The sequence below is a fragment of the Pseudonaja textilis genome, chromosome 14, assembly GCF_049901715.1.
Source record: "Pseudonaja textilis isolate UNSWEBS1 chromosome 14, rPseTex1.2, whole genome shotgun sequence".
Taxonomy (NCBI): Eukaryota; Metazoa; Chordata; class Lepidosauria; order Squamata; family Elapidae; genus Pseudonaja; species Pseudonaja textilis.
Window position 1 is genome coordinate 8,672,544 of NC_142003.1, and position 23,771 is coordinate 8,696,314.

Here is a 23,771-nt window from a genome sequence, read left to right on the forward strand (position 1 = left end):
TTGTTTTAAATGTTGCTGTGGTAACACCAGCCTGCTTGGAGCCAACAGCTTAATGTGAGAGTACCACAGCTTGAGAACAGGGCTGGGAGGGAGGAACGGGGGGCAAGGAAGCAAGGAGAAACTATCTTCTGACATCAGGAGGATTGCTCCAAGCCTTCAGCAGATCTCTGGAGAGAGATCTTGAGATGGAAACTCTGGAGAGATCTCGAGATGGGAAGTTTGGAATCTCAAGATGGAAAGTTTGAAGAGATCTAGAGATGGAAAGTCCAGAGATATCTCAAGATGGAAAGTCTGAAGAGATCTCGAGATGGAAACTTTGGAGAGATCTAAAGATAGAAAATCTGGAGGTATATCAAGATAAAAACTCTGGGGAGATCTTGAGTTGGCCGAAGCCCGTAAATTGATCTGCCTTTCACCTCAAGCCCACTGTAGCTACCTGAACATGGAGAGCAATGAGAAACCAACGTCTCTTTTGGGGACCATTTCTTCCCAGTCAAGGCAAATTGGCCACAGAACATTTCTCTTTCCGAGCCTCCTTTGTTCTTCACAGAGAAGTCCTCTCCCTATTCCAGTCTTGGACGCAACTCTGTTTGGGTACTAATCTCCTTGCTAAGCTATTTTGTGATTTCCAGACAGATTCTCTTGTGTTACTCTCCTGGGTGCTCCTATCTAGCTGGACATTTTATTGGTCAGTTGTTTCAGACACTTTCTGACCCTACTGAACAAAGATTTGGCTGATGTCATCGAAGATAGTTTCCAACTCATTTTGTCTCTTGCAGCCTGTCCTTCCTTCCTTCCTTCCTTCCTTCCTTCCTTCCTTCCTTCCTTCCTCCCTCCCTCCCTCCCTCCCCTCCCCTTCCCTTCCCTTCCTTCTCTGCCTGTCTTCCTTCATTCCTTTTCTTGATTTGGATTTTGGCCAAACCATGATGTTATCCAACAACTCACTCTCACCTCTGCAAAATATTCAGTCTTTAGCATTGGGAATATTTCCCGTAATTCGTTTTTATTTTATTTACTGTTGGATGATTTCATCTTTTGAGAAGGTCGAAGGTCTTCTCGGTGGTTTTATCCAGCAATACAATAGTATTATTATTATTATTATTATTATTATTATTATTATTATTTTCCTTGTTCAGCCTTTCTGATGGTCTGGCCATCTGTTATAAGTGGGAAGATCCCAGCCTTCCTGAGACACACCTTGGTTTTAGTTTCCATATTTGATTTAGCCTTTCTTCCAAGTAGCAGATGTCTCTCTATTTCACAAGCCTAAGAAAATAAATACATTCCGTTGTCGCCTCCTTTGCATTAGTTTTGAATCACCTATTAACCCAATCTGATGTCGTTCAAAGAGTTGCAATAGTAGTCCTTTTTTAAACCTTCATTCCTGAAGATTTTCTTCCTTCCAGACATCCCAGTGATACCATCAGCCTCTTCTTACATTTCTCCCAGCAACTTTAATTCCAGTTTATTCCTCCTGGTCCAGTTTTCCTCATGTTTTCTGCATATGTTAAATAGATAAATTGGCCAGATACAGCCTTCTTTTCCCATTCTGAATCATTTCATCACTGCACATTCTATTCTATCTGTTACTTCCTGGCCATTGTGCAAATTTTGTTTAAACTAGGACTACCCAAATGGTAGATATCAGCAAGATAAACTTGGGCGTCTCATCTCTAAACTATGTTGTTTCAAACTTCTGAATCCAGTTGATTCAGTTTGGGTACCTGGCACTTTTGCTTCACGTTTTACTTAAGTGTGGATCTCCAAATCTTAACGATGATCTTACCAGATGATGCCAACATCATCACCGTGGATATCTGTAGCTCAGGAGCCCTGCGTGGCCTCTGAGATTGGTTGTTTTCTTGCAGACATTTCATTACCCAACTAGGTAACATCTTCAGTATAAGTAGGTGGGTTTGCTCTCTGTTTGTGTACAACAGCTCACTTTGCTTGTTTTGGTTGGGGTGTAGTTCTCTCCTTGGTAGTTTCTTTGTCTCTGTGTGCCTTTTCTCTCTGAGATAAATCATAATTACACACACACGCAAAAGAGTCAAAATGGTATAGGGTCTACTTGGGTGTGGGGGTTGGACTAGATGACCTACAAGGTCCCTTTCAACTCTGTTCATCTGTAATCTGAAATTTCAGACAGTGACTAATCGTAGCTATGTTATCTCCTCACCCTCCTGTGAAAGTCTAAGAAGGATGGATGCCCTTTATAACATATTTGTTGAGGCCTTTAAATTTATAATGACTATAGATGCCCTACTTCCTTCATTTTTAACTCACTGTGTGGTTGTGTACTGTGTCCACCTTACTATGTTGTTACTTTACTATGTAAATAGCAATACTTTACTATGTTGTTTAACCGTTCAGTTGTGTCTGATTCTTGGTGACTTTATGGGCAAGGGTTACCCATCCTACCCTTGTCAATCACAGCTTCTTTCAGTTGTTGGGTGTTCATCTTGAGCAAAGGGTTGGACTAGAAGACCTCAAAGATATTCAAATATTCAATATTCAAAGAATTTTGAATCCCACCACTGCTACCGTCCCTCTCTTACTGTCCCCACTGATCTGTATTTATTCCCTCTGTTCCTGCTTATGTTCATACCTATACCTGTTATCTTGTACATGTTTGACAAACAAACAAAATAAAATAAATAAAATAAATACAATCTTGCCAATAAAACTTACAAGGACTTGACCAAGGAGACGCAAGACTGCTTTGGAGACACCCAACAAACAAATAAGTCCATAATTTAACATTTTGGAATGGGCTGTATCCTTGCTCTGTCTGGGTCATTTGATAAGGAATGAGAAGTCCTTCAGAACCCAGCCATTCCAAATGCTTAATCTTCTTTAATGTAACTAGAGGAAGAGTTGTACCTGATAACACAACTTTATGACGTACACAAATGATGATGTCTGCTTATTTTGACCCCGTTGCAGGAACAATAATTCTGCTCTTCAGTTTTACCCAAGGAAATCTCTTGCACCAAAGCAGAACATATTATAGAACCAGCCATGGAAAATATAACATGAGGGCTGGAAGGGGGAAATGGTTATGTGGACAGATTTTTGTCTGCCTCCATAAGACTCGATTACAACTGAGAATTTTTTTACGAAGTTTGTGTTTTATTTATTTGTACCTTGCTTTTTAAATTTTTTTACACAGAGCTAGAATAAAAGGGATTTGCCTGCTTAAGACTTTTGTGCAGCTCAAAACCTTGCACAATCCCTGTATTCACAAGAGGAGCTTGGTAACAAATTGCTTAATTCATTCACCCAGTTTTGTATTTTGTTTGAATCAATCAAATTGGAAAGCCGACAGCAATCAAACCGAGTGGAGAACAGAGCAATACTCCCAGGGAAGACACCTAAGAATGTGAACCAACAGGTGGACCAGGACTAATCAAGGATAGCAAGAATTTTGTGTAGCTTCTAATTTTACTACCTGCACTCACAACTGTTGTGTGAAGAGGGGTTGATCTCCTGGAGTTATGTCCCCACTGGAGGTTATCAAAAATAGACTGGGTTAGAATAAGGACTTCTGTCTTGAGCAGGGGGGTTGGATTAAATGACCCCCGGGGTCCCTTCCCACTCTATTGTTCTATATTCTGTTGACTGTGTGTTTCTGTTTTCATAATGACAAGCGAATCCCACAACGTATTCCATTTTTTCCAACCCCGAGAACCTGGAAAATATTCGCCTTGCAAAAAAAATAATCATTCTTATTCTGAGTGTTTTCCCCAATGAGCCATCTTCTCTTGGCAGAATCGAATCACAAACAAAATAAATTCTTTGTTTTCTTTTCATTTAAAAAAAAAAAAAAGAGAGAGAGAGAGAGAGAGAGAGAGAGAGAGAGAGAGAAGGTCATTTTAAAATCGTGCCTCTGGAGACAGGCGGGATGATTTGACAGACGGAAACTGATTCTGAGCTTGTAAAGAAGAAAAGAGTTAGCGTGGGTCACAGTGGAAGGGGAAGCTGGACCAAAATATCTGAGAGAAGATACCCTTTGGGAAACCTTAGAACTTCTCGTTTCATGTACCGGGGGAAGATGCTTAGTATAGTTCCTGGATAATATTACCAGATCTCCCCCCAATGTGGGATTTCAAGCAGCACTGAATGTAGACATCAACAGGATCTTGAACTTCAGCTCGAGAAATAGAATCTGTGTATCTCATATGCACAATTATGCCCTTTGACACTGTTAATAATTCGGATTAATTTACACCCTTTCACTCTAGAGTTGCTTTGAATTCCAAGTGTATGTAAAATGGGTATATTTTCTGACTGCGGGGGGAAACTCTACCACCAACAATACGACTGGACTTTTGAGGCACATTAATGACTGCATTTAAGCAGTTGAGGGGATGAGGGGGGCAAACTATTTTCCAAAGGACCAGAAGGCAAGACAGAAGAAGCAATGGATGGAAACTTACCAAGGACAGAAACAACCTGGAATTAAGGAGAAATTTCTTAACAGTGAGAACGATCAAGCAGTGGAACAATTTATCTTCAGACGTTATGGGTGCCCCATCACTGGAGGCTTTCAAAAAGAGACTGGACATCCATTTGTCTAAAATGGTACAGACTCTGCTGCTCAAGCAGGGGGTTGGACTAGATGACCTCTAAGGTCTATTCCAACTCTGTTATTCTATAATTTGGTTGTGAAGTAGTGCAAATGGACCCGGAAAAGCTTTTGCCTGATCACTAAGTAGCATTATCTAGTTAGCTTTCTGCATTATAATTTCTGTTAAATATCTCTGGGTAAACTGCTTTAAAAAATACTGAATTCTTAGGTCATTCAAATCTCCACATTCAGCCCCTCAAATGAATTTGAGGAATTCCCAAATCAAACCCAGAGAGATAGGATAGTCCTGTGAAAATGCCTATTCTTGGGTTGTTCCTCCAAAGAGATAATTCAAGACATTTACTGCATGATGCACTATGTTCATATGAGGTACAATCTACCTGCATTGGTAAACGTCTGCTAAGAGAAGTCTTAATCATTGAAGTGCTCTGAGTAAGGGAACTAAGGATCTTCTGAGTAAGAGGAATTAAGGATCTTCTGGAAACTAAGAGAATCTATGGGACTTCTGGATCTCTTGAAATAGATTGTACCACATACTTAAATACTTCGAACAAATATTCAGGTTTCCTTCCCTCCCTCCCTCCTTTCTTTTCCCCTTCCTTCCTTCTCTTCCTTCCTCCTGCCCTCCTTCCTTCTCAGAATAACAGGGAGGGAAGGGATCTTGGAGGTCTTCTAGTCCAACCCCCTGCTCAAGCAGGAGACCCTATACACATTGAGACAAGTGGCTCTCCAATCTCTTCTAAAAAACCTCCAGTGTTGGAGCATCCACAACTTCGGGAGGCAATCTCTTCCACTGGTTAATTGTTCTCACTGTCAGTTCTCCTTAATTCTAGTTCTTGTTTTAGCTCTAGTTATCAAATTCTAGGTCCCCTCCCTCCCTCCCTCCCTCCCTTCCTTCCTTCCTTCCTTCCTTCCTTCCTTCCTTCCTTCCTTCCTCTTCAAGCACGTCTCTACAACAGGATGGGAGGAAAGACCTCTTAACCAACATTTTGCACCTGCATTCTGCAGGCCACATAACACACCCTTCCTGAAATACAGTTCTCTCTCCAGAGGGACGCAAGCAGATGATAAATATTTAATACTTAAATACTTAAGCATAGTACGTAACATTATCTGCTACTATGTCCTACCAGTCAATGACTACTTCAGCTTCAGCCACAACAATACAAGAGCACACAATGGATACAACTCAAGGAAAAACCGCTCCAAACCTGACTGCAAAAAGTATGACTTCAGCAACAGAGTGGTGCCTGCAATGCATTACCTGACTCTGTTGTTACATCCTCTAACCTCACTCATTTACCCTTAAACTATCCACTATTGACCTCACCCCATTCCTAAGAGGTCTGTAAGAGAGCGTGCATAAGAGTACCATCGTGCCTACCATCCCTGTCCTATTGTCCCCGTTTCCTGTATTCTTACTTATGTTTATACTTATACCTATTACCTTGTAAGTGATTGACAAATCAAATAAATAAATAAAATAAAATATGAGTTGGGTGAAGCATTTCTTCCACAAAAGAATGAGCAATGCACTGCCCAACTACAGAAAAAAAGAATGATTTAGCACGCTCTTCCCAGAGGTTCTATCAATCCAGCCTTGGGAATGCATACAATTCAAATGAGGTGCCCCTTCCATGACAGTGTTCATAATCGCTTCCTTAGCTCAAAGGATCAATGGATCAGAGTAGCCAAAAGTACTGTCCTGCAGTCACTAAAGGGTTTCCCTTAACCCTTTAGTGGTTGAGGAATATTTTTAATATAGCTTGTATCGAATGAACTTTTAAAATTGCCTCTCCTGTTATTTGCATGAGAACAGTAGGGAGAAGATAATCTTCCAGTACGTTTAGGAGCAATCACCTGGGTCTATTTTTTTTTAAAAAAAATATTTTTATTATGCATTTTTCCTTAATATACACAACAGTTCCAATTATACAACATCATCGTGTACTTGTTATATCAAATCACATTATACCTCCTAGTTAAAACTATCATACAGTATAGTCCCTACATCGTGTTATAAATCCGGATTATAACTCCTATTTGCTTATTTCTACCATAATACGCTATTACAATTCTCATTTTGTGCATTTCATACTATATTCACATACAGTTCAATAATTATATTTCCTACATTGTTTATTTTTACATAGTCTCCTATTGCTGTATATATTTGTATTTTGTTAATCTTCTTTCCTTATTTGACACTAATCTCTGCATCTATTATTTATCCAAGTATATAATATGTTCCATGTTAGGTAGTGCTCTGATTCCTCTTAACAACAATATTATTATTATTTTTAATAATAATATAAATAATCTGTGTCTATTTGGGGGGATCACTGTGTCTTGTGTCAGATAATATTTTTTAGCACAGTGGATCCTACAGGATTCTTCCCCCTGTGGATAATTGTTCCTTTACATAGCTAACAAGCCCTTTGTAGGATCAACCGGGCTACTAGCAAAAGTGAATAAATCATATAAAATACAAGAAAACCTCTGCCCCCTTGGGTTAATATTCCAGAGGTATTTTTTTATCAGAGTGCTCAATGTCCAACTACTGGTTTCCATTTTGCCCAATTAAAGATTAGAAGAAAAAGAGTTTTAGTGATATATAGATACTTAAGGGCAGTAAGGATGAAATTTGCACCAAAGATTCACTTGATTATTATAACAAGTCTACATTCCCACAATGTGACAGAACCAACGACTCATTAGCTAACTAATCTGCCCTAGATGAGGTTCTCTTAGCCGATGGGAAAATGATATGAATAATTTAAAAAAAAACCAGCAGAAATAGTAATGAGGATAGGAATAGAAAAAGAACAAAAAACAAAAAAACAGCACAAGAAAAGTTAGATAAGGAAATAGCTGCCCTATAAATACTCCTAATAGCTGCGTTGAGACGAGTGGAGCATATAATAATATGAATTAGAAAAAGCTACCCAAAGGGAGATAATTGAAAACCACAACACACTCCGGATTTCAACATGGATGTCACCACAAACTCCAGAAAGTTCACACTTGGCCAAATAAAGTATTCGATCCCATTCAACTTGCTGCAAATTTGAAGGCGGTATGAACAGTTTGTTCCGACATACAAGAGTAGCTCACAGAAAGGACAATGGAATCAGAAGAGATGAGGTGTCAATCAATGTGAGCCTCTTCTTTTATAGCACCCAACTCGGAATAATGGAATTGGAAGGGACCTTGGAGATTATCTAGTCCAACCCCCTGCTCAAGCAGGAAACCCTATAACATTCCAAACAAATGGTTGTACAATCTCTTCTTAAAATCTTCCAGTGTTGGAGCATTCACAACTTCTGGAGGGTTGTTGTTCCACTGGTTAATTGTTTTCATTGTCAGGAAATGTCTCCTTAGTTCTAAGTTGCTTCTCTCCTTGATTAGTTTCCATCTGTTGCTTCTTGTCCTGTGCTTTGGAGAATAGCTTGACCCCCTCTTCTTTGGGGCAGCCCCTGAGATATTGGAAGACCACTCTCATGTCTCCCCTAGTCCTTCTTTTCATTAGACTAGACACGCCCAATTCTTGCAACCATTCTTCATATGTTTTAGCCTCCAGTCCTCTAATCATCTTTGTTGCTCTTCTCTGCACTCTTTCTAGGGTCTCAGCATCTTTTCTTATATCATGGTAACCAGACCCCACTCAACCTAGCTCAACCAAATCTTCCTGTGTTCCAACAATCCTGGTTTAGGAACCATGTTGCCAAGTGTGCAGAATCGGTCTCTGATGTTGGTTTAGCCTTTATGGCAAACTGCCGCAGACCTCAAGGATGGTGTCAAAACTCAGATCCATGCAGTTCATTCAACAAGTACAGATACCATTACATCATAAGACAGAGAGACTCCAGGGAGGGGGAGGGAGGGGGAAAATGGAGACGGGGAAAACAGAGAGAGGGTGGAGGGGCTTGAGGAACAAGGGGCACGTTTCAATGGGGGGGGGGGGTTGACGAGCAGAGGAACACAAACATCCCATAAATCATGCAAAGCTGTTGAAATGCCAGAAGAAATGACTCCAGGGCTTGGCCATCATTTCTGAGCCATGGCTTAATGCATCCCGTTTCCCTTAGCCAAGATAATGTGCCTTTGGTTTCAGTTCAGTCTGCTCCTTTGTGAGGGGGAGGCCATGCCAAATTGGACCTCATCTTAAAATCCCACTGAGGAGACCAAAAGTTAAAGACACTTTGCACCAACAGTGGTCCAGATTGGCAAGCCCGCCCAACCGATAGGACATCCCGTTCCTATTAAGGTGAAATGGGATGGTAGCTGAGGTGCCTTTGAGGACATTCAATTCAGAATAGAGCGGGAAGGGAGTTTAGAGGTCTTCTGGTCCAACCTATGCTGAAGTAGGAGACCCTATACCATTCCAGACAGGTGGCTGTATAATCTTAAAAGTCTCCAGTGATGGAGCACCCACAACTTCTGGTGGCCAGCTGTTCCACTGGTTAATTGTCCTATTAGGAAGTTTCTCCTTAATTCCAGGTTGCTTCTCTCCTTGATTCGTTTCCATCCGTTGTTTCTCACTGATGTGAGGTCCTTTCTTGGGGTTACAGGGTCCAGAGTCTCCTGTGCCAGAAGCACAGTCTGTTCTATCCTTTCCGTTTTGGCAACTCCATGCTTAGACCCGGGGCCACTCTGTGCCATCAGACGCAGTAAACCTTTCGTGCGGAGTGGACATCCTTCCCTGGAGGGTCCTCTTCTGCCGAGGATGTTCTGCACTTCTTCAGAACCGGATGTCCTTTATTTCGTACGTGAGAAAATGTCCGCTTGGGTTCGTTTTTCCCTGGACCGCCTGCCGTGAGCAATCTTGATGTTGGAGCCACACGAAAGGCTCAGGCATTTACTATTGTCTGCGACGCCGTGTTTACGAGAGCTCCAATCCATGGCCTGTAGTCTGATCTACAAGGCCCTGAAGGAACGAAGAAGGGGTGAGCCAAACATCTTTCCTTGGCAGCCTCCGCTTGATGCGTCTTCGGAAAAGCACTGCGAAGGAGTCCAAAGTTTTAGTCCATTGGGGCAGGCGAGAGGGGTGGAAAGCAAGTGAAATACGCTCAGTCTCGGGAGCTTAAAAATGCTTTTCTTTCTTCCCGGGTTGTAATTCAGACAACCAAGCCGCTTTCTCTAAGCGGCTGCACCAATGCTGCAGATTGTAAGGACGGTTGCTTTCCGTTCCCTTGGCAAGCGAGCAAGTGACCCTCGTACGTGCTCTCATCTCGTGTTGCAAGCTGCTGAAGCAAAATCAGAAGTCAGCCTGTGTTTCAACAATCCAACAAGTCTCTTCTGTCCTCCGAAGTCGTTTGGCAGCCCAAGTCCATAAATTGTTGGGTCCCCCATCGCTGTCCACCCAATCGTTTCTTTTGTAGAAAAGAATATTTGTAGCTCGAGGCTGAACTGTGGGATCCTTTATGCTCTCTGAACTTGGCGGTTTTCTTGCAAATGTTTCATTATCCAACTAGGGAACATCAGCCTGACCAGAAAGGAGTGGGGCTTGGGAGGAGGAGGGGGGAAAAAAGGAGGAGGACTGTGGGATCCTTGATGCTCTTCAAGCTTGGCTGTTTTCCTGCAGACATTTCATTCCCCAACTAGGTAACATCATCATGGCTAGAAGGGAATGGGATTCCTCTCTGCTTCCATGTTTACTCGCGCATCCACAAATACCAAGGAGCGGTCAAAAGACATAATAAAAGTTCCTTAATTGCACAACACATTGACACAGTTCACCGTGGTTTAAATTAGGTGATAGTGAGCACCTAGACCAAGCTAAGTCCAAAAACTCTAGAAGTTCCTAGAAGCCTGGCACTCAGGCCAATCAGCCATCAACAAGCACATAGAGATAAAGAACACCTACATACCATTCAAAAAAGAGAACCGAAAAACTAAAAGGCCACAATCCTGATAGAAGAGAATATTTACAGTTCAGAGTTGAACTGTTGGAGGGGGGGGCGGTCTTCTAGCTTGGTGGTTTTCTTACAGATGTTTTATTAGGTAATATCATCAGTGCTGGAAGCGGGTGGGGAGTGGGACCAGAAGACCCTCCTGACCAGTAATCAATACTCAGATAAGCATTGTTTCAATCTCTTTAGGTATCTGAGGTAAATTAGCATTCTGTAAGCACTGTTTAACTCTTTCCTCATCAATATTCTCTGGCATATATAGTTTCCCACAGAAGTCTCGAATGATTTCCTTCTTCTCTTTACTACCATAGCAAACTTGGCCTTGGTCATCTGTTAATTGCAATATTTTCCTTGATTCTTTCTCCTTTCTCAATTTGTATGCTAACCATCTACCTGGTTTGTTTGCGTCTTCAAAGTAGTTCTGTTTAGCACCTCTGATTTTCTGTGCTAATTCTTCTTTTTCTATTGGACCCATTTTATGTTTAACTATATCCATTTTTAACTTGACGTCCTTTTTCTGTGGCATTTTCTGTAGCTCTTTTTCAAGTCTTTTATACTCATCCTCCAAGGCCTTAGAGGCTAATCTTGTCATGGTATTTCTTTTCCTTGTATAGTCTATTATCAAGCCTCTAACATATGCCTTCATTGTATCCCATACTTCAACCAAGGAACTAAAAAGGTAAAGGTAAAGGTGCCCCTTGCACATACGTGCTAGTCTTTTACAGCTCTAGGGGACGGTGCTCTTCTCCGCTGCAAAGCCGGAGAAGAGCCAGCGCTGTCCGAAGACGTCTCCGTGGTCAGGTGGCTGGCATGACTAAATGCCGAAGGCGCACGGAACGCTGTTCCCTTCCCACCAAAGGGATCCCTATTTTTCTACTTGCATTTTTTTACATGCTTTCAAACTGCTAGGTTGGCAGAAGCTGAAACAAGTAACGGAGCTCACTCTGTTATGCACTGCTAGGGATTCGAACTGCCAAACTGGCAACCTTCCTGATCAATAACAAGCTCAGTGTCTTAGCCATCTACCTGGTTTAGCCGTCTACCTGAGCCACCGCATCCCTGCGAATCAAGGAAGCACCAACTCAATAAACTTGAGCCTAATCAAGGAACTACCCAGAACATTCCTGGCAACATTGATCAGGCAAGCCACTAGTATATAATAAGAGAGCAAACCCCATCCCCCTCTAGCATTGATGGTGTTACCTCGTTGAGTAAATAAATGTCTGCAAGAAAACAACCAAGCTCAGAGAGCACCAAGGACCCCTCCGTCTCTTTCATGGTGCAGAATGCAAGACACTTTACCTGGCATCCTACTTTCCAAATTAATAGAAAGGGATAAAACATGTTCTCCATCTCTGTCCCACGTTCTCATTGTTATTTGTCCTTGTCCCGTTTTGCCATTTAACTCTCTTGATTGCTTATGTTTAATAAATAAATAGACATCTATCAATATATATATTTTTTGCTAGCTGAGTTAAGTGGGCTTATGGACTCTGATCTATATGCAAGAATTGACTGGGAATGTTGTCGGGTGCAAACGAAACTGGAAATCATTCGCAGTAATTTTCCAACCCAAGCAGCCAAAGAGCAATAAAACAATATGACTGATGAAAGCACAGTGGACAATTTGTGTCCCATAACTCTGAGGCATTTGAAAGCTTGGCCAAACCGAGGCATTATGTTTTGACACCACGGTACTAAATTTAACATGAAAAAAAAACAGAAGTAAAAATCAAGGAACAACTTGGAACTTTAAAAAAAAATTCAATTGCTTATGGCCAGACCTTCTAAATCGATGATAGAGATACCAGCCCTAGAAGGTAGACTAGATCTAGAAACAGACCCTGTGTAGGCCTAAAACTATTTTTATAAGAATGGCTATAGTAACACAATCATTCAGATCTGAACGTCCTTCCTTCTTTTCTTCCTTCTTTCATCTTCATGAAAATTGAGGAGTCTCCCACCTTTAAAGTGTTTTCATAAATCTCTCTCTTCGTGTGGCCTTAAGCCATGTTTATCTGTTTGTTGCCATGGTAACGGACTTTCCCTCCCTTTGTCGAAGCCATCTTTTCTACAAAGACAGATCTGGCCAAGTTTCCCCCTGAAGGGAATTTCTTACAATGGAGCAAAGCTCCTGGTAACAGCCCTGTTTTTGACAGATGACGGGCTACTGTCTCCTGATGATGTCACTACTAGAGATCACTTCTCAGTCTGAAGTCACGGAAAATCCATTCGGGAAGGCAATCGACGACACATCCCACATTCACGCAATATATGGCTACTGCTTCCTGTACAGGGCAGAGAGATGCCAGATAAGAGGAAACAATGCTGAAAGGGGGGGGGAGGAAGGAAGGAAGGAAGGAAGGAAGGAAGGAAGGAAGGAAGGAAGGAAGGAAGGAAGGAAGGATGGATGGATGGATGGAAGGAGGTTCCAGTTGTCTCAAGTTGCATAGGGTCTCTTGCTTGAACAGGGGGTTGGACTAGAAGACCTCCAAAGTTCATTCTAACTCTGTTATTCTGGAAAGAAAGGAGGGAGGGAGGGAGGATGGAAGGGGAAAGGGAAAGGGAAGAATGGAAGAAGGGAGGAAGGAAGGAAGGAAGGAAGGAAGGAAGAAGGAAGGAAGGAAGATAAGGAGGGAAGGAAGGAAGGAAGGAAGGAAGGAAGGAAGGAAGGAAGGAAGGAAGGAAGGAAGGAAGGGAAAGGAGGAGAAGCGAAGGAAGGGGAAGGGAAGGAGGAAAGGAGGAAGTAAGGGGAAGGGAAGGAGGGAAGGAAGGAAGGGGAAAGGAAAAGGGAAGGGAGGGGAAGGAGGAAAGGAGGAAGTAAGGGGAAGGGAAGGAGGGAGGGAAGGAAGGAAAGAAGGGGAAAGAAAAGGAGAAAGAAAGGAGGGTGGAAGGGAAGGAAGGAAACCTGAATATTTGTTGGAAGTATTGAGTATGTGGTACAATCTCTTTCACGAGATCACCCAGGTCTTTCATTTCTCTTACTCAGAGCACTTCAATGATTAAGATTTCTCTTAGCAGACATTTACCAATGCAGGTTGATTGTACCTCATATGAACATAGTGCATCATGCAGTAATTTCTTGAATTATCTACTTGGAGGAACAACCCAAGAACAGGCACCTTCACAGCACTATCCTCTAGGTTTGATTTGGGAATTCCTCAGATTCATTTGAGGGGCTGAATGTGGGGATTTGAATGGCCTAAGAATTTTTCAGTGCCGTTGCAACTTCAAACGGTCATTTAAAAAATTGTTATAAAGTTAAGGACTACCTGTAATACAGCAGTGATTGATCTAAAGCATGTTAACAGTTTTACAGATTTAAGCCAAAATGTGGCAATAATAGGACAAGAACAGACCGTGTCAGTAAAAGTTCCCATTACTGAATTGCTTCTGCAGGATCAAGACAACTGCATCCAATCCTTGTTAAATGTTTTTGGAGATGCTCCCCATACACAAAACAAAGTGTTCTATTGCATTAACCTCGTTTTCAGCTCAGAAGAAATCAGTGGCACAATCTTTTTTAGCTGACCTTCCACCTGGTCATTTTGAAAAATTCTTTCTTAGTGAGCACCTAGAAGCCAAGAGGAACATACATGCCAAATGTCAAGTTTGTAGACTTTACGGTTCTGGAGATTTTGTGATGATGCGTAAGTGGTATTTCACTTTTATATATAGAGATAAAACCTCGAAAGATGCCCCTGGATTCATGATTTTGCTTGCAGCAGTAGGAAGAACTGAAAATAGGAAAAACTCTCAAAATTTAAGTCTGTGTCATTCATCTTGCTGTCATTTATCTTATTCCAAACCTAGCCCTCGGCATAACAACCACAACTGAGCCCAAAATTTTTGTGGCTAAACAAGACAGATGATAAGTCAATTTCGCACCCGTTTTATGACCTTTCAGGATGAAATGGAAATTTCTTTCACATCTATTTTATACGACAGCTGTCTAGCAACCAGCCTGAATGCTGAGTCTCTGGAAATTTGCCAACGGTGGCCTTCAAGAAAGTTGAGAGACCCAACGGTCTAAGAAGGAGCAATCCATTTAGAAGTCCCTAACAGTGGGGACTTTGTAGCATCGGTTTTTGGAAAAGCAAGAAACCTAAGAAAGGGCCAATAGTGAAAGGCTTATTTTAGTAAATAGTATATGAATGGGCTAAGTCTTTCCTTAGCAGTGTCAAGTCTCCTGCCACTTTCCCATTTAAAAAAGAAAAAAAAAACCCAAAAGAATTCAACAGACGGGTGCGTGATTGGGGAAAGCTGAAGTTAAGAGTGAGGAAAAAAAAAAACTTGTTTCCCTTCACTTTTAAAGATTTCTTAAATGTCTGCTAGGCTGTCTCAATAAATCAAGACACTGTATCCCAGAAGGGATAAATATCATTTAATGATCCTTTTTAACTGAGCATTGGAATGGAAAGATTGTGAGGTTGAAACGCTGGCCAGTTTGGAGTATATATATATATATATATATATATATATATATATATATATATATATATATATGCCTTATTTATTTATTTATTTTTAGTTTTTTAAAAGTGTATTTGTTTAGTCGCCTAATTTATGAAATCTGCCGTCTACCTGATGAACCTCTAAGTGGCAAACATGCCATATAAAGCAAGGGCGTCCAACCTTGGCAACTTTAAAAAAACTTGTGGACTTCAACTCCCAGAATTCCCCCAGCTGGACAAATACCCAGCTGGCTTTGTGCCTAAGACAGGACTAGAACTCACGGTCTCCCAGATTTTAGCCTTAACTGCTACTCTGGTTGACTCTTCATTTATTATATATTATTATTATTCATTTGTTATATATTATAAAGAGCTGTGGTGGCTCAGTGGTTAGAATGCAGTATTGCAGACTAACTCGGCCGAATGCCAGAAGTTCAATGCTTACTGTCTCAAGGTTGACACAACTTTCCATCCTTCCAAGGTCAGTAAAATGAGGATTGTCGGGGGCAAGAGGCTGATTCTATAAACCGCTTAGAGAGGGCTGTAAAGCACTGTGAAGCAGTATATAAGTCTAAGTGCTGTTGCTATTGCTATACCTTATTATTATTATTCCTGGCAGTTTTCTTGACAAGACTTCCGAAGTGAGTTTTTCTGTTATTCCCTTTTTCCTAGAGTGATCCAAGATCACCTACCTAGCCCAAGGCAGGACTAGAACTCACAAGTCTCCTGGTTTCTAGCCTGTTGTGTTAACCACGACCTCAAATTGGCTGTCATAATGTCAGTCTACCGAGTGATAAAAACTTTGTCTAAGTCACCCTACAGTCTCATTAAATAATCTCAGACGTGGATTAAAACAAGAGACTGTATGGATTTCCAAAATGAAATTGTCAGAGGAAAGATATGCAATTAAACAGCCGAGCTTGCTAAAAATAAGCAGTTTATTTCTTCTCTCAAGGGCTCTTACTACCAGTTCCTAGATCCCACAGACAGATTGCAACTATCTGTCCTGGGATATTTTTTCCCCTCCCACCTTTTGATAAAAACGAGCATCAGAATTGGGCAATCCGCGACTTCAGGGCCTTGTAAACTATGATTTGCATATCTCAAGATTTGCAGGATTACGGCTTGCTCTGAGCATTCATCAAATTAAAGTGGGAATTGCTCAAAATTCTAGAAATTAGGGGTGTGCAGGGGGAGGGAAGGTGTTGGTTTTTTTTTTTCACCTTTGCAAGGATGAAATTGACTCGAGCAAAGCTTTCTCTCTGCAGTGCTAAACGGCTGCTTGGAGGGTGCAACATTTTGGAAGGGTTTGGAAAGATTTGCACTCAAAAAGAGAGATCTTGAACTTTCAGGGTGCTCATAAAGAACCCGTTTCATATTCAGAGCCGCAAGTTCCCACGTGAAGTGGGAAGATTCACAAATATTTGGTGTTTTACAAACATTGTCAAAAACAAAACTCTACCTCTAGAAGAAACAGATGATGGGTGCTGAATCAAGGGTTTACAGGTTTACCTACAGAATTAAAAAAAATGGAGATGGGGGCAGGGAGAAAAGGGATTTTGTGCTAGCTATAATTACAAGAAGTCTTGGAATTACAACCATTCATTTAGTGATTGTTCAAAGATACAACAGCACTGAAAAAAGTGTCTTGTCACTCTGGTCCTCGTATTTACAACCTGTTCTGATCCCCAAACACAGCAAACCCTCTGAAGTGAACTCAAAGATTTCTTTAATTAGGAGTGCCGAAACTCCTGCCAAAAAGTTTCTCTTTCAACGCAGGCTAACAAATCCGTCTGTCTGGAAGATGAATAGTTGTCTGCCACATCTATTCATCTCCGCCCCCTGCCTTTTATCCCCAGTGCTAGGATGGGACCTCACTAGCAGCAGTGGCTCTTCCTTCCCAAGGACCAGCCCATAGATCTCCACTGCTCTCCTCTCCTCTTCCTTCTGTGCATCTGTGCATCAGGCACTGGGCCCAGATGTTCCTCCTTTTCTTGATCAGCCACGTCCAGACCTGGGGGCTGTTGACTCTCCATCTGAGGGCTGACGGACGGCCCAGGCTCCGCCTCTGTCTCTCTGCCAGTTCCATTCTTTCTTCCCTCTCAGAGCTCCCTGGTTGCTTTGCTGCTGGCTCTCACTCCCACACCTTCTCCTCCTCCTCTGATTCGGTGTTGGAGGGGCCGGTGGCTGACAGGCCACAACAAAAACCATCCAAGCATCCCTGAAGTGACGTGATCAAAATTCGGGCCCTTGGCAACCAGCATCTATTTATGATGGCTTGAGACCTTCCCGCCGGGCTTCTAACAAGCAAAGCCAATGGGGGGGGGGGATGTTGGATTCCCTTAACAACCACCTGATTCACTTAACAACTTCAGTGATTCGCTTAACAAACGGTGCCAAAAAAGGTCACAAAATTGGTTGCGACTCACTTAGCAAGCAACTTGCTTAACAATCAAAATTCTGGTTCCAACTGTGGTCATAGGAAAACCTGCACAAGGCGCATTTGTTTTTAAATTGGGGAAGCACAGAAACCAAAAACAGAACCCCAACAATCCTGTGCGTCTAAATTCAGCTCCCCTAAAAGTGGTAGATTGAACAACAACATTCCCCTGTTTTATTCTGCTGTGTGGATAAACACAACCCAGCATTTTAATATGAGGAGCAAAGGTGGCAGGCATACATTGTTGGGTGTTGAGTATCAACAAGCATCCACATGATGGCCAATACCCAATATCCTTTCCTTTATACTGGTGGTCCTTGACATATGACCGCAACTGAATCCAAAACCTCCGTGGCTAAGCAAGACGTTTGTTAAACGAGTTTTATCCCGTTTTATGATCTTTCTTGCCACAGTTGTGAAGGGATTTCCTGTTGACTTTTTGCTGGTCAGAAGATCACAACAGGGGATTGCGTGACCCTGGGACACAGCAACCATCATAAATGTGAGTCCAAGGGCCTGAATTTTGACCACGTGACTGTGGGGATACTGCGACGGTCATACGTGTGAATAATGGTCATAAGCCGGGGTGGGATTCTACCGGTTCAGCCTGGTTCTATAGAACCGGTTGTTACGATTCTGCGCAGATCAGAGAACTGGCAGATCACGCCCCTGGCTGGCCCCGCCCCTCTCCACCTACCCCTCCCCTCCCCACTCCGTCAGTCCTTATCGCGCATGCCCAACATCGCTGACTGCATTCTCCCCCGCCCAGTCACTCCTTCATGTATTTCTTTCTTTTTTTCCCCTCCCGACGATCAGCTGTTCCAATGATCAGCTGTGCCAGGATCCCCCTCACTGTCTTACTGCCTCACCCAGGGGGCTTCCCTGAGGCCCAGGAGGCAAAAAAAAAATGTGCAGGGGAGTTTGCAAAAAAAAAAAGAAGCCATGCCGATCCAGTCACATGACTATGCCCATCTAGCCACACCCACCTAGCCCCACCCACAGAAACAGTTGTTAAAAAATTTGAATCCCGTCCCTGGTCACAAGTCCCTTTTTTCAATGCTGTTATACAACTTCAAACGGTTACTAAGCGAACAGTTGCAAGTCGAGGACTTCCCGTAATCTGGAGTGTGACTTGTTCACCTGTTCTAGTGGAGTCCCCCAGTCTAGTAAAATACAACAGGGTTACATGAATTGAGTCCTCTCTATCGAAACAAGGTGAGATCCTAAAGGATGTTCCTTCCCACCAGGTGGCATTTGCACTTAAGAGCATCCCACGGCCCAGGTGAGACCAACCTTGTTCTCCTTTACGAGAGAGCTTTGAAGGGCTGAGCCAGGAAGTCGTTGTGAACCTGCACAACTTTTGAAGATATTTGCTTTGTTTCCTTAATTGTCCTTTTTCTCTTTTTCTTTTTAACCTTTTGTAAGCTGCCGAGATTCATTTGCTGGAGGGGGGTGGTGGCAAATTGAAATTACAAACGAGGGAATACATGAATAAATCAATGGATTAAAAGGAAATATTTGGGCTGGCACCGTTTTATGCAGTTCGCCTTCTTCATTTCTTCCAACATGAACAAAAGAGCTTTACTGATATCCGGGCCAGGCATCTCTGCTTTGGAGGGGTCTTTCCCTTGATGTAAACACAGCCATCTCTATTTTATTTGCCTTCTTTTATTCTTAAAATGGTTCTCTTCAAAAACCTTTGTTTCAAAACTTTGGAATCGTTTCAACGGTTATTTTATTTTTACGCGGATGTTTTAACTGCTTTCTTCTTATGCAAGCTGGCAAGAGTCTTACTTGGATTGTAGTGGCATAGACAGATATAAAATAAATAAGAGATGAATTCCTAGGCCAACGTAATAATCTGGAAGAAGCTTGCTAAGCTTGAAGATTTCCAAGCAATAGTCTCCTCTCCTACTCTTCTTTGAATTCTGAGATAATGTTTACACATTATATAGATTTGCCATCTGGCTGGTGTTCAAATTACTGTCTTTTTCTTTCTTCGCATGACTATCACAATGTGCTCTTCCAATTGAATATGTACATCATGACAAACTAATCCAATTAGGGGGTGTAATCGTCCATGTTCTTCTCACTGTCAAAGATGTATTGGAACAAAGCATTCTTCCCCTTAATAAAATTACCGGCTCATTTACAGAATTAATATTCCATAAAACAGCAGTGAGCCTATACTCACTTATATGCCATCTAGGTTTTATTTTCCCCCTTCATCAAAGATCCTGAATGGATTTGACCATTTTTTTTACATAACCAAAAAATAAAATAAAAACCAAGCTAAATACAGTAATAAAAGCACAGCTGTTGCCAAATTGAGTAGACACATATTTAATTTTTTTCTTCTAATCTCTGATACCCTGTTTCTCCAACAATACGGCCACCCCCAATAGGAAGTCCCAGCATGTTTTATAGGCATGAAATGAAATTAAGCCCCTCCCCCAAATTAAGACCTATATTAAAACATGCGAAATGGGGGGGGGAATGGTGGGGGGGGCTCGCCGTTGGGAAATACTTTTGTTGCATACCTGGATATGGTGATGCCTGCGTTGACCCCAATATGAAGTGCCCCACCAACGCCAAGGTCAACATCCAAGCCGTCGCCACCCACCCGAAGATGCAAGGGGGGGGGAATTAAGTCACCCCCAAAAAGACGGCCTAGCCATTTTTTCAGGGCTCAAAAAAAAATAAGACCCGGCCTTATTATATGAGAAACACGGTATATCTTTATACATGTCTAAATGTCATAACATTCTATGTTTCTTTGTATCTTGCCCGTTTCAGCCATTGATATGCAAGGGATGGAGGAAATTAAGGACTTGGCTAAAGGTTGGGAGGTTTTTATCCTTTCAGAGATTGCGCGACATGAGAAGGGGATATGAATATAAGAGGGAGGTGCGATGGCTCAGCGGTTAAAGACGTTTGAGCTTGGGGAGCTGACAGCTCAAGTTTGAGCTCCGAGCTCTGCCCAACAGGGTAAGCTCCCATCCTTGCTCCAGCTCCTGCCCACCTAGCAGTTGGAAAGTATGCAGGTGTAAGTAGATTAATAGGTATCACCCAACAACCGGTGCATAAAAATGGGTCTAGTCAGATCGTGACCTGCTATACATCCGTAATGACTTCTCACCATGATTGCCAGGCTCAATCACAGTTGTAAGCTGAAGTCTACATACATTCCAAATTGTCAATACTCCCAATAGGGGAGTATCACACTGGAGAGGGTTGATGGACCAATAACAATGTCCCATCTCACGCCTTGCACATCCTGTTCCCTCCCACACCATCTTTTTAACATAATTCTAATTATAATCCATACGTTATTGTGTCACCTGCCTGCCTGCCTGCCTGCCTGCTTGCCTGCCTATCTATCTGGAGCACGGTGGATCACATGGTTAGGACACAAGCTTGTGTTTGAGACCTGAGCGCTGCCATGGGGCAGGATGAGTTCCTATCCTTTACTCCAGCTCCTGCCAAGGATATGAAAGGAGGCCCAAACTGGGTGTTTCCCACAATCTTTTCAACCTTAAAGTGCCTCGGTGCTTCCAACACAAGCGTAATGCTATCTATCTATCTATCTATCTATCTATCTATCTATCTATCTATCTATCTATCTACCCATCCATCCATCCATCCATCCATCCATCCATCCATCCATCCATCCTCTAGTTTTATTGCTTTTAACCTTGTAAGCTGTCCAGAGATGCTTTGTAAAGAAATGAGTGGAATGAATGAATGAGTAAATAAATAAATAACTGTCATGATTGGTTATCTTAACTTACTTCTTTTATATTTGGGCATGGAATGAAAGTTAGAGGCCCATTTTCTCAGCTTATTGGAGTTGGCAAATTCCAGAGTGCTTTCAATACAACGCTTTAAAATGTGCACATTGTCAAGAGGCCTGGCCAAAATGCGCAAGAGGTCCTCATTTCTCTGCCGAGAATTCTCCTAAGACAATAAGCGTGCCGTAACAGCTTCTGAATCTTGATCGCACAAAGACAAGGGTTTGGGAGGGGGGTTGAGGGTTTTTTTTTGGGGGTTGGTCCACAACCAGCTGCTTTATTTGACAGCCTGGCCCGAATCTTAAAAGACAGCAAATGCCTTGCTCTGAACAATTTGTCACAAGCACAAATTGCAATTTGGCGTGCCATCACAAACCTTCCGAGTTTGGACAAAGCAGAGGTGTGCCAAGCTGGCACTTGCGAGGAATGATTCAGAAGATCCAACATGCTGGGAGCATGATGAAGTGACAGGCTGAAGAGAGAGATCAACTTTTGGCTCCGTTAATCTTGAGAATCCGTTCTTATTTTGTGTGTTTCTGATTAAGGAAGGCTGGCGGGGTCACATCTCCAGGTTTGGTGGCTGGCCTCAGGCAAGGAGGGCATTCCCTACCCTCTGGAAAAACATGTGAAGGGCAGATATGCATCTACTCCCGAACATAATCAGTTCTGGCACATGCATGAAGATATCCATCTCCCCTTCGCCTGTTAGGTGACCCTCCAAAGGATCAGTGGTATAAAAATGCCCAGGGAGCCAACTGTTTTGAAAAGGTTCACCTCAGCTTCTGGCCCTCAACTCCCCAAGGTCCTGCCTTGGCTAAGATCCTGATGACCCTCAAAATGCAAACTAGAAAGTTGGAGTAATAGAATCAAAAGGTGGAATTTGGTGGAGTCACACCTCATGGGGTTCCATCGGAAAAGAAGTCCTTGAGCTTATTTAACCGAATAACGGAATTGTGAGGGACTTCAGAGGTCTTCTAATCCAACCCCCTACATGGGACGCGGTGGCTCAGTGCCTAAGGTGCTGAACTTGTCGATCAGAAAGATTGGCAGTTTGGCGGTTCGAATCCCTAGTGCTGTGTAATGGAGTGAGCTCCCGTTACTTCTCCCAGCTTCTGCCAACCTAGCAGTTCGAAAGCACGTAAAAAATGCAAGTAGAAAAATAGGGACCATTTTGGTGGAGAGGGAACAGTGCTCCATGTTCCTTTGGCGTTGAGTCATGCTGGCTACATGACCACGGAGACATCTTCGGACAATGCTGGCTCTTCAGCTTTGTAACAGAGAGGAGCACCACCCCCTAGATCCAAAAACAACTAGCATGCCTTTAATCCAACCCCTGGCCAAGCAGGAGTCCCTATGCCATTCTGGACAAATGGCCATTCAGTCTCTTAAGCACTCTAGCGATGAAGCACCCACAACTTCTGAAGGGAAAGCCCTTCCGCTGATTAATTGTTCTAGCTTTCTAAACTAGGTTTCTCTTTTCCAAGTGAAACGTTTGCTGAGACCCTGGCAAAGCAAACAGCACCCAGTGGAGCTTCCCAATGTTCTGACCTAGGCTTCCTTAGAAGGCATAAAACACAGTCTTAATTCCAGCAAAACCTCTTTTATTTCCACGGCTGTGAATTATGTTCATTCACAGCCTGCAAGGCTTCCCAAACAGCCTTTCAGGGGAATGTTGATAAACACCCAACCTTATCGCACTTGGAAGGCTGCCAGAGATCTAATTGCCAAACACAGGGCAAGGCCAAACTTGACACAGAACTTTTCAAAGCTTGAATAGACCGGACGAACTAATTGCTTCCCGCAAAAGCCCACGTCCCCTTCGCTCCTCTTTTGTGTCCCATGGGAGGGGCCAATCATCTCCGAGGTGTGGCCTTACTCCTGAGTCAACCCTGCTTTCTCAACTGTTCTTGCCTTCTGGGAGTAAATGGGCAGGATGAGAACCCATTTCAGAAACTCCCCTGCCTCACTGCTGTCTGAGTCTGAAGGCAGCTGATGACTGCTAGCCTATCCTGGCCCCATCCCTGACTCCGATGCAGAGCCCTCGTCCGAGCCCTCCCCAGCCTCCAAGACTGGGCCAGGTTCCTCCCCAACCTCTTCACTACTGTCTGACTCTGCTGCCAACTCTGTCAGCCACCAGCTGGCCACAACACCCAGCTACAATACATAATTCTTCTCCCGGTCCTGCATCTCTTACTATTCAGTGCTCAGAGACCCGGGACGGAAGGCCAGTAGATCAGCCAAGTCATTCTCAGCTACCCTCCTCTTCTCCTGCTTCTGTTTAACTGACAACCGGTGTGTGAACTTAGAGAGGCTGCTCTCAGACCTGGGGAAGGGCGGGGAGGGGGAAGGAGAGGTGTTAACTCCATCAAAGCACCAGGAACACCAGAAGGCAGGATAAAAAGCCCAGAGGTCAAAGGGCTCTGATGTTCAGGCAAAAAAAAAGGAGGTAGAACAAGCGGTAGACAAATCAACCAATTGTGATAGCTTTTGTCCATCACAATATACAGGGTGGACAACAGATTAACAGGGTTGCTAGAACCGTCAACAGGGATCAGAACACACAAAGTTTTGGCTCCGACATTG

At 42.8% G+C, this 23,771-nt stretch overlaps 1 protein-coding gene across 1 annotated transcript in view; it reads right to left on the minus strand.

The window, feature by feature from the left end:
• Positions 1–23,771, minus strand: part of LOC113438696 (ankyrin repeat and fibronectin type-III domain-containing protein 1-like) — a 307,222-nt gene that overhangs the window by 56,418 nt on the left and 227,033 nt on the right. The gene's annotated exons all lie outside the window — the stretch shown is intronic.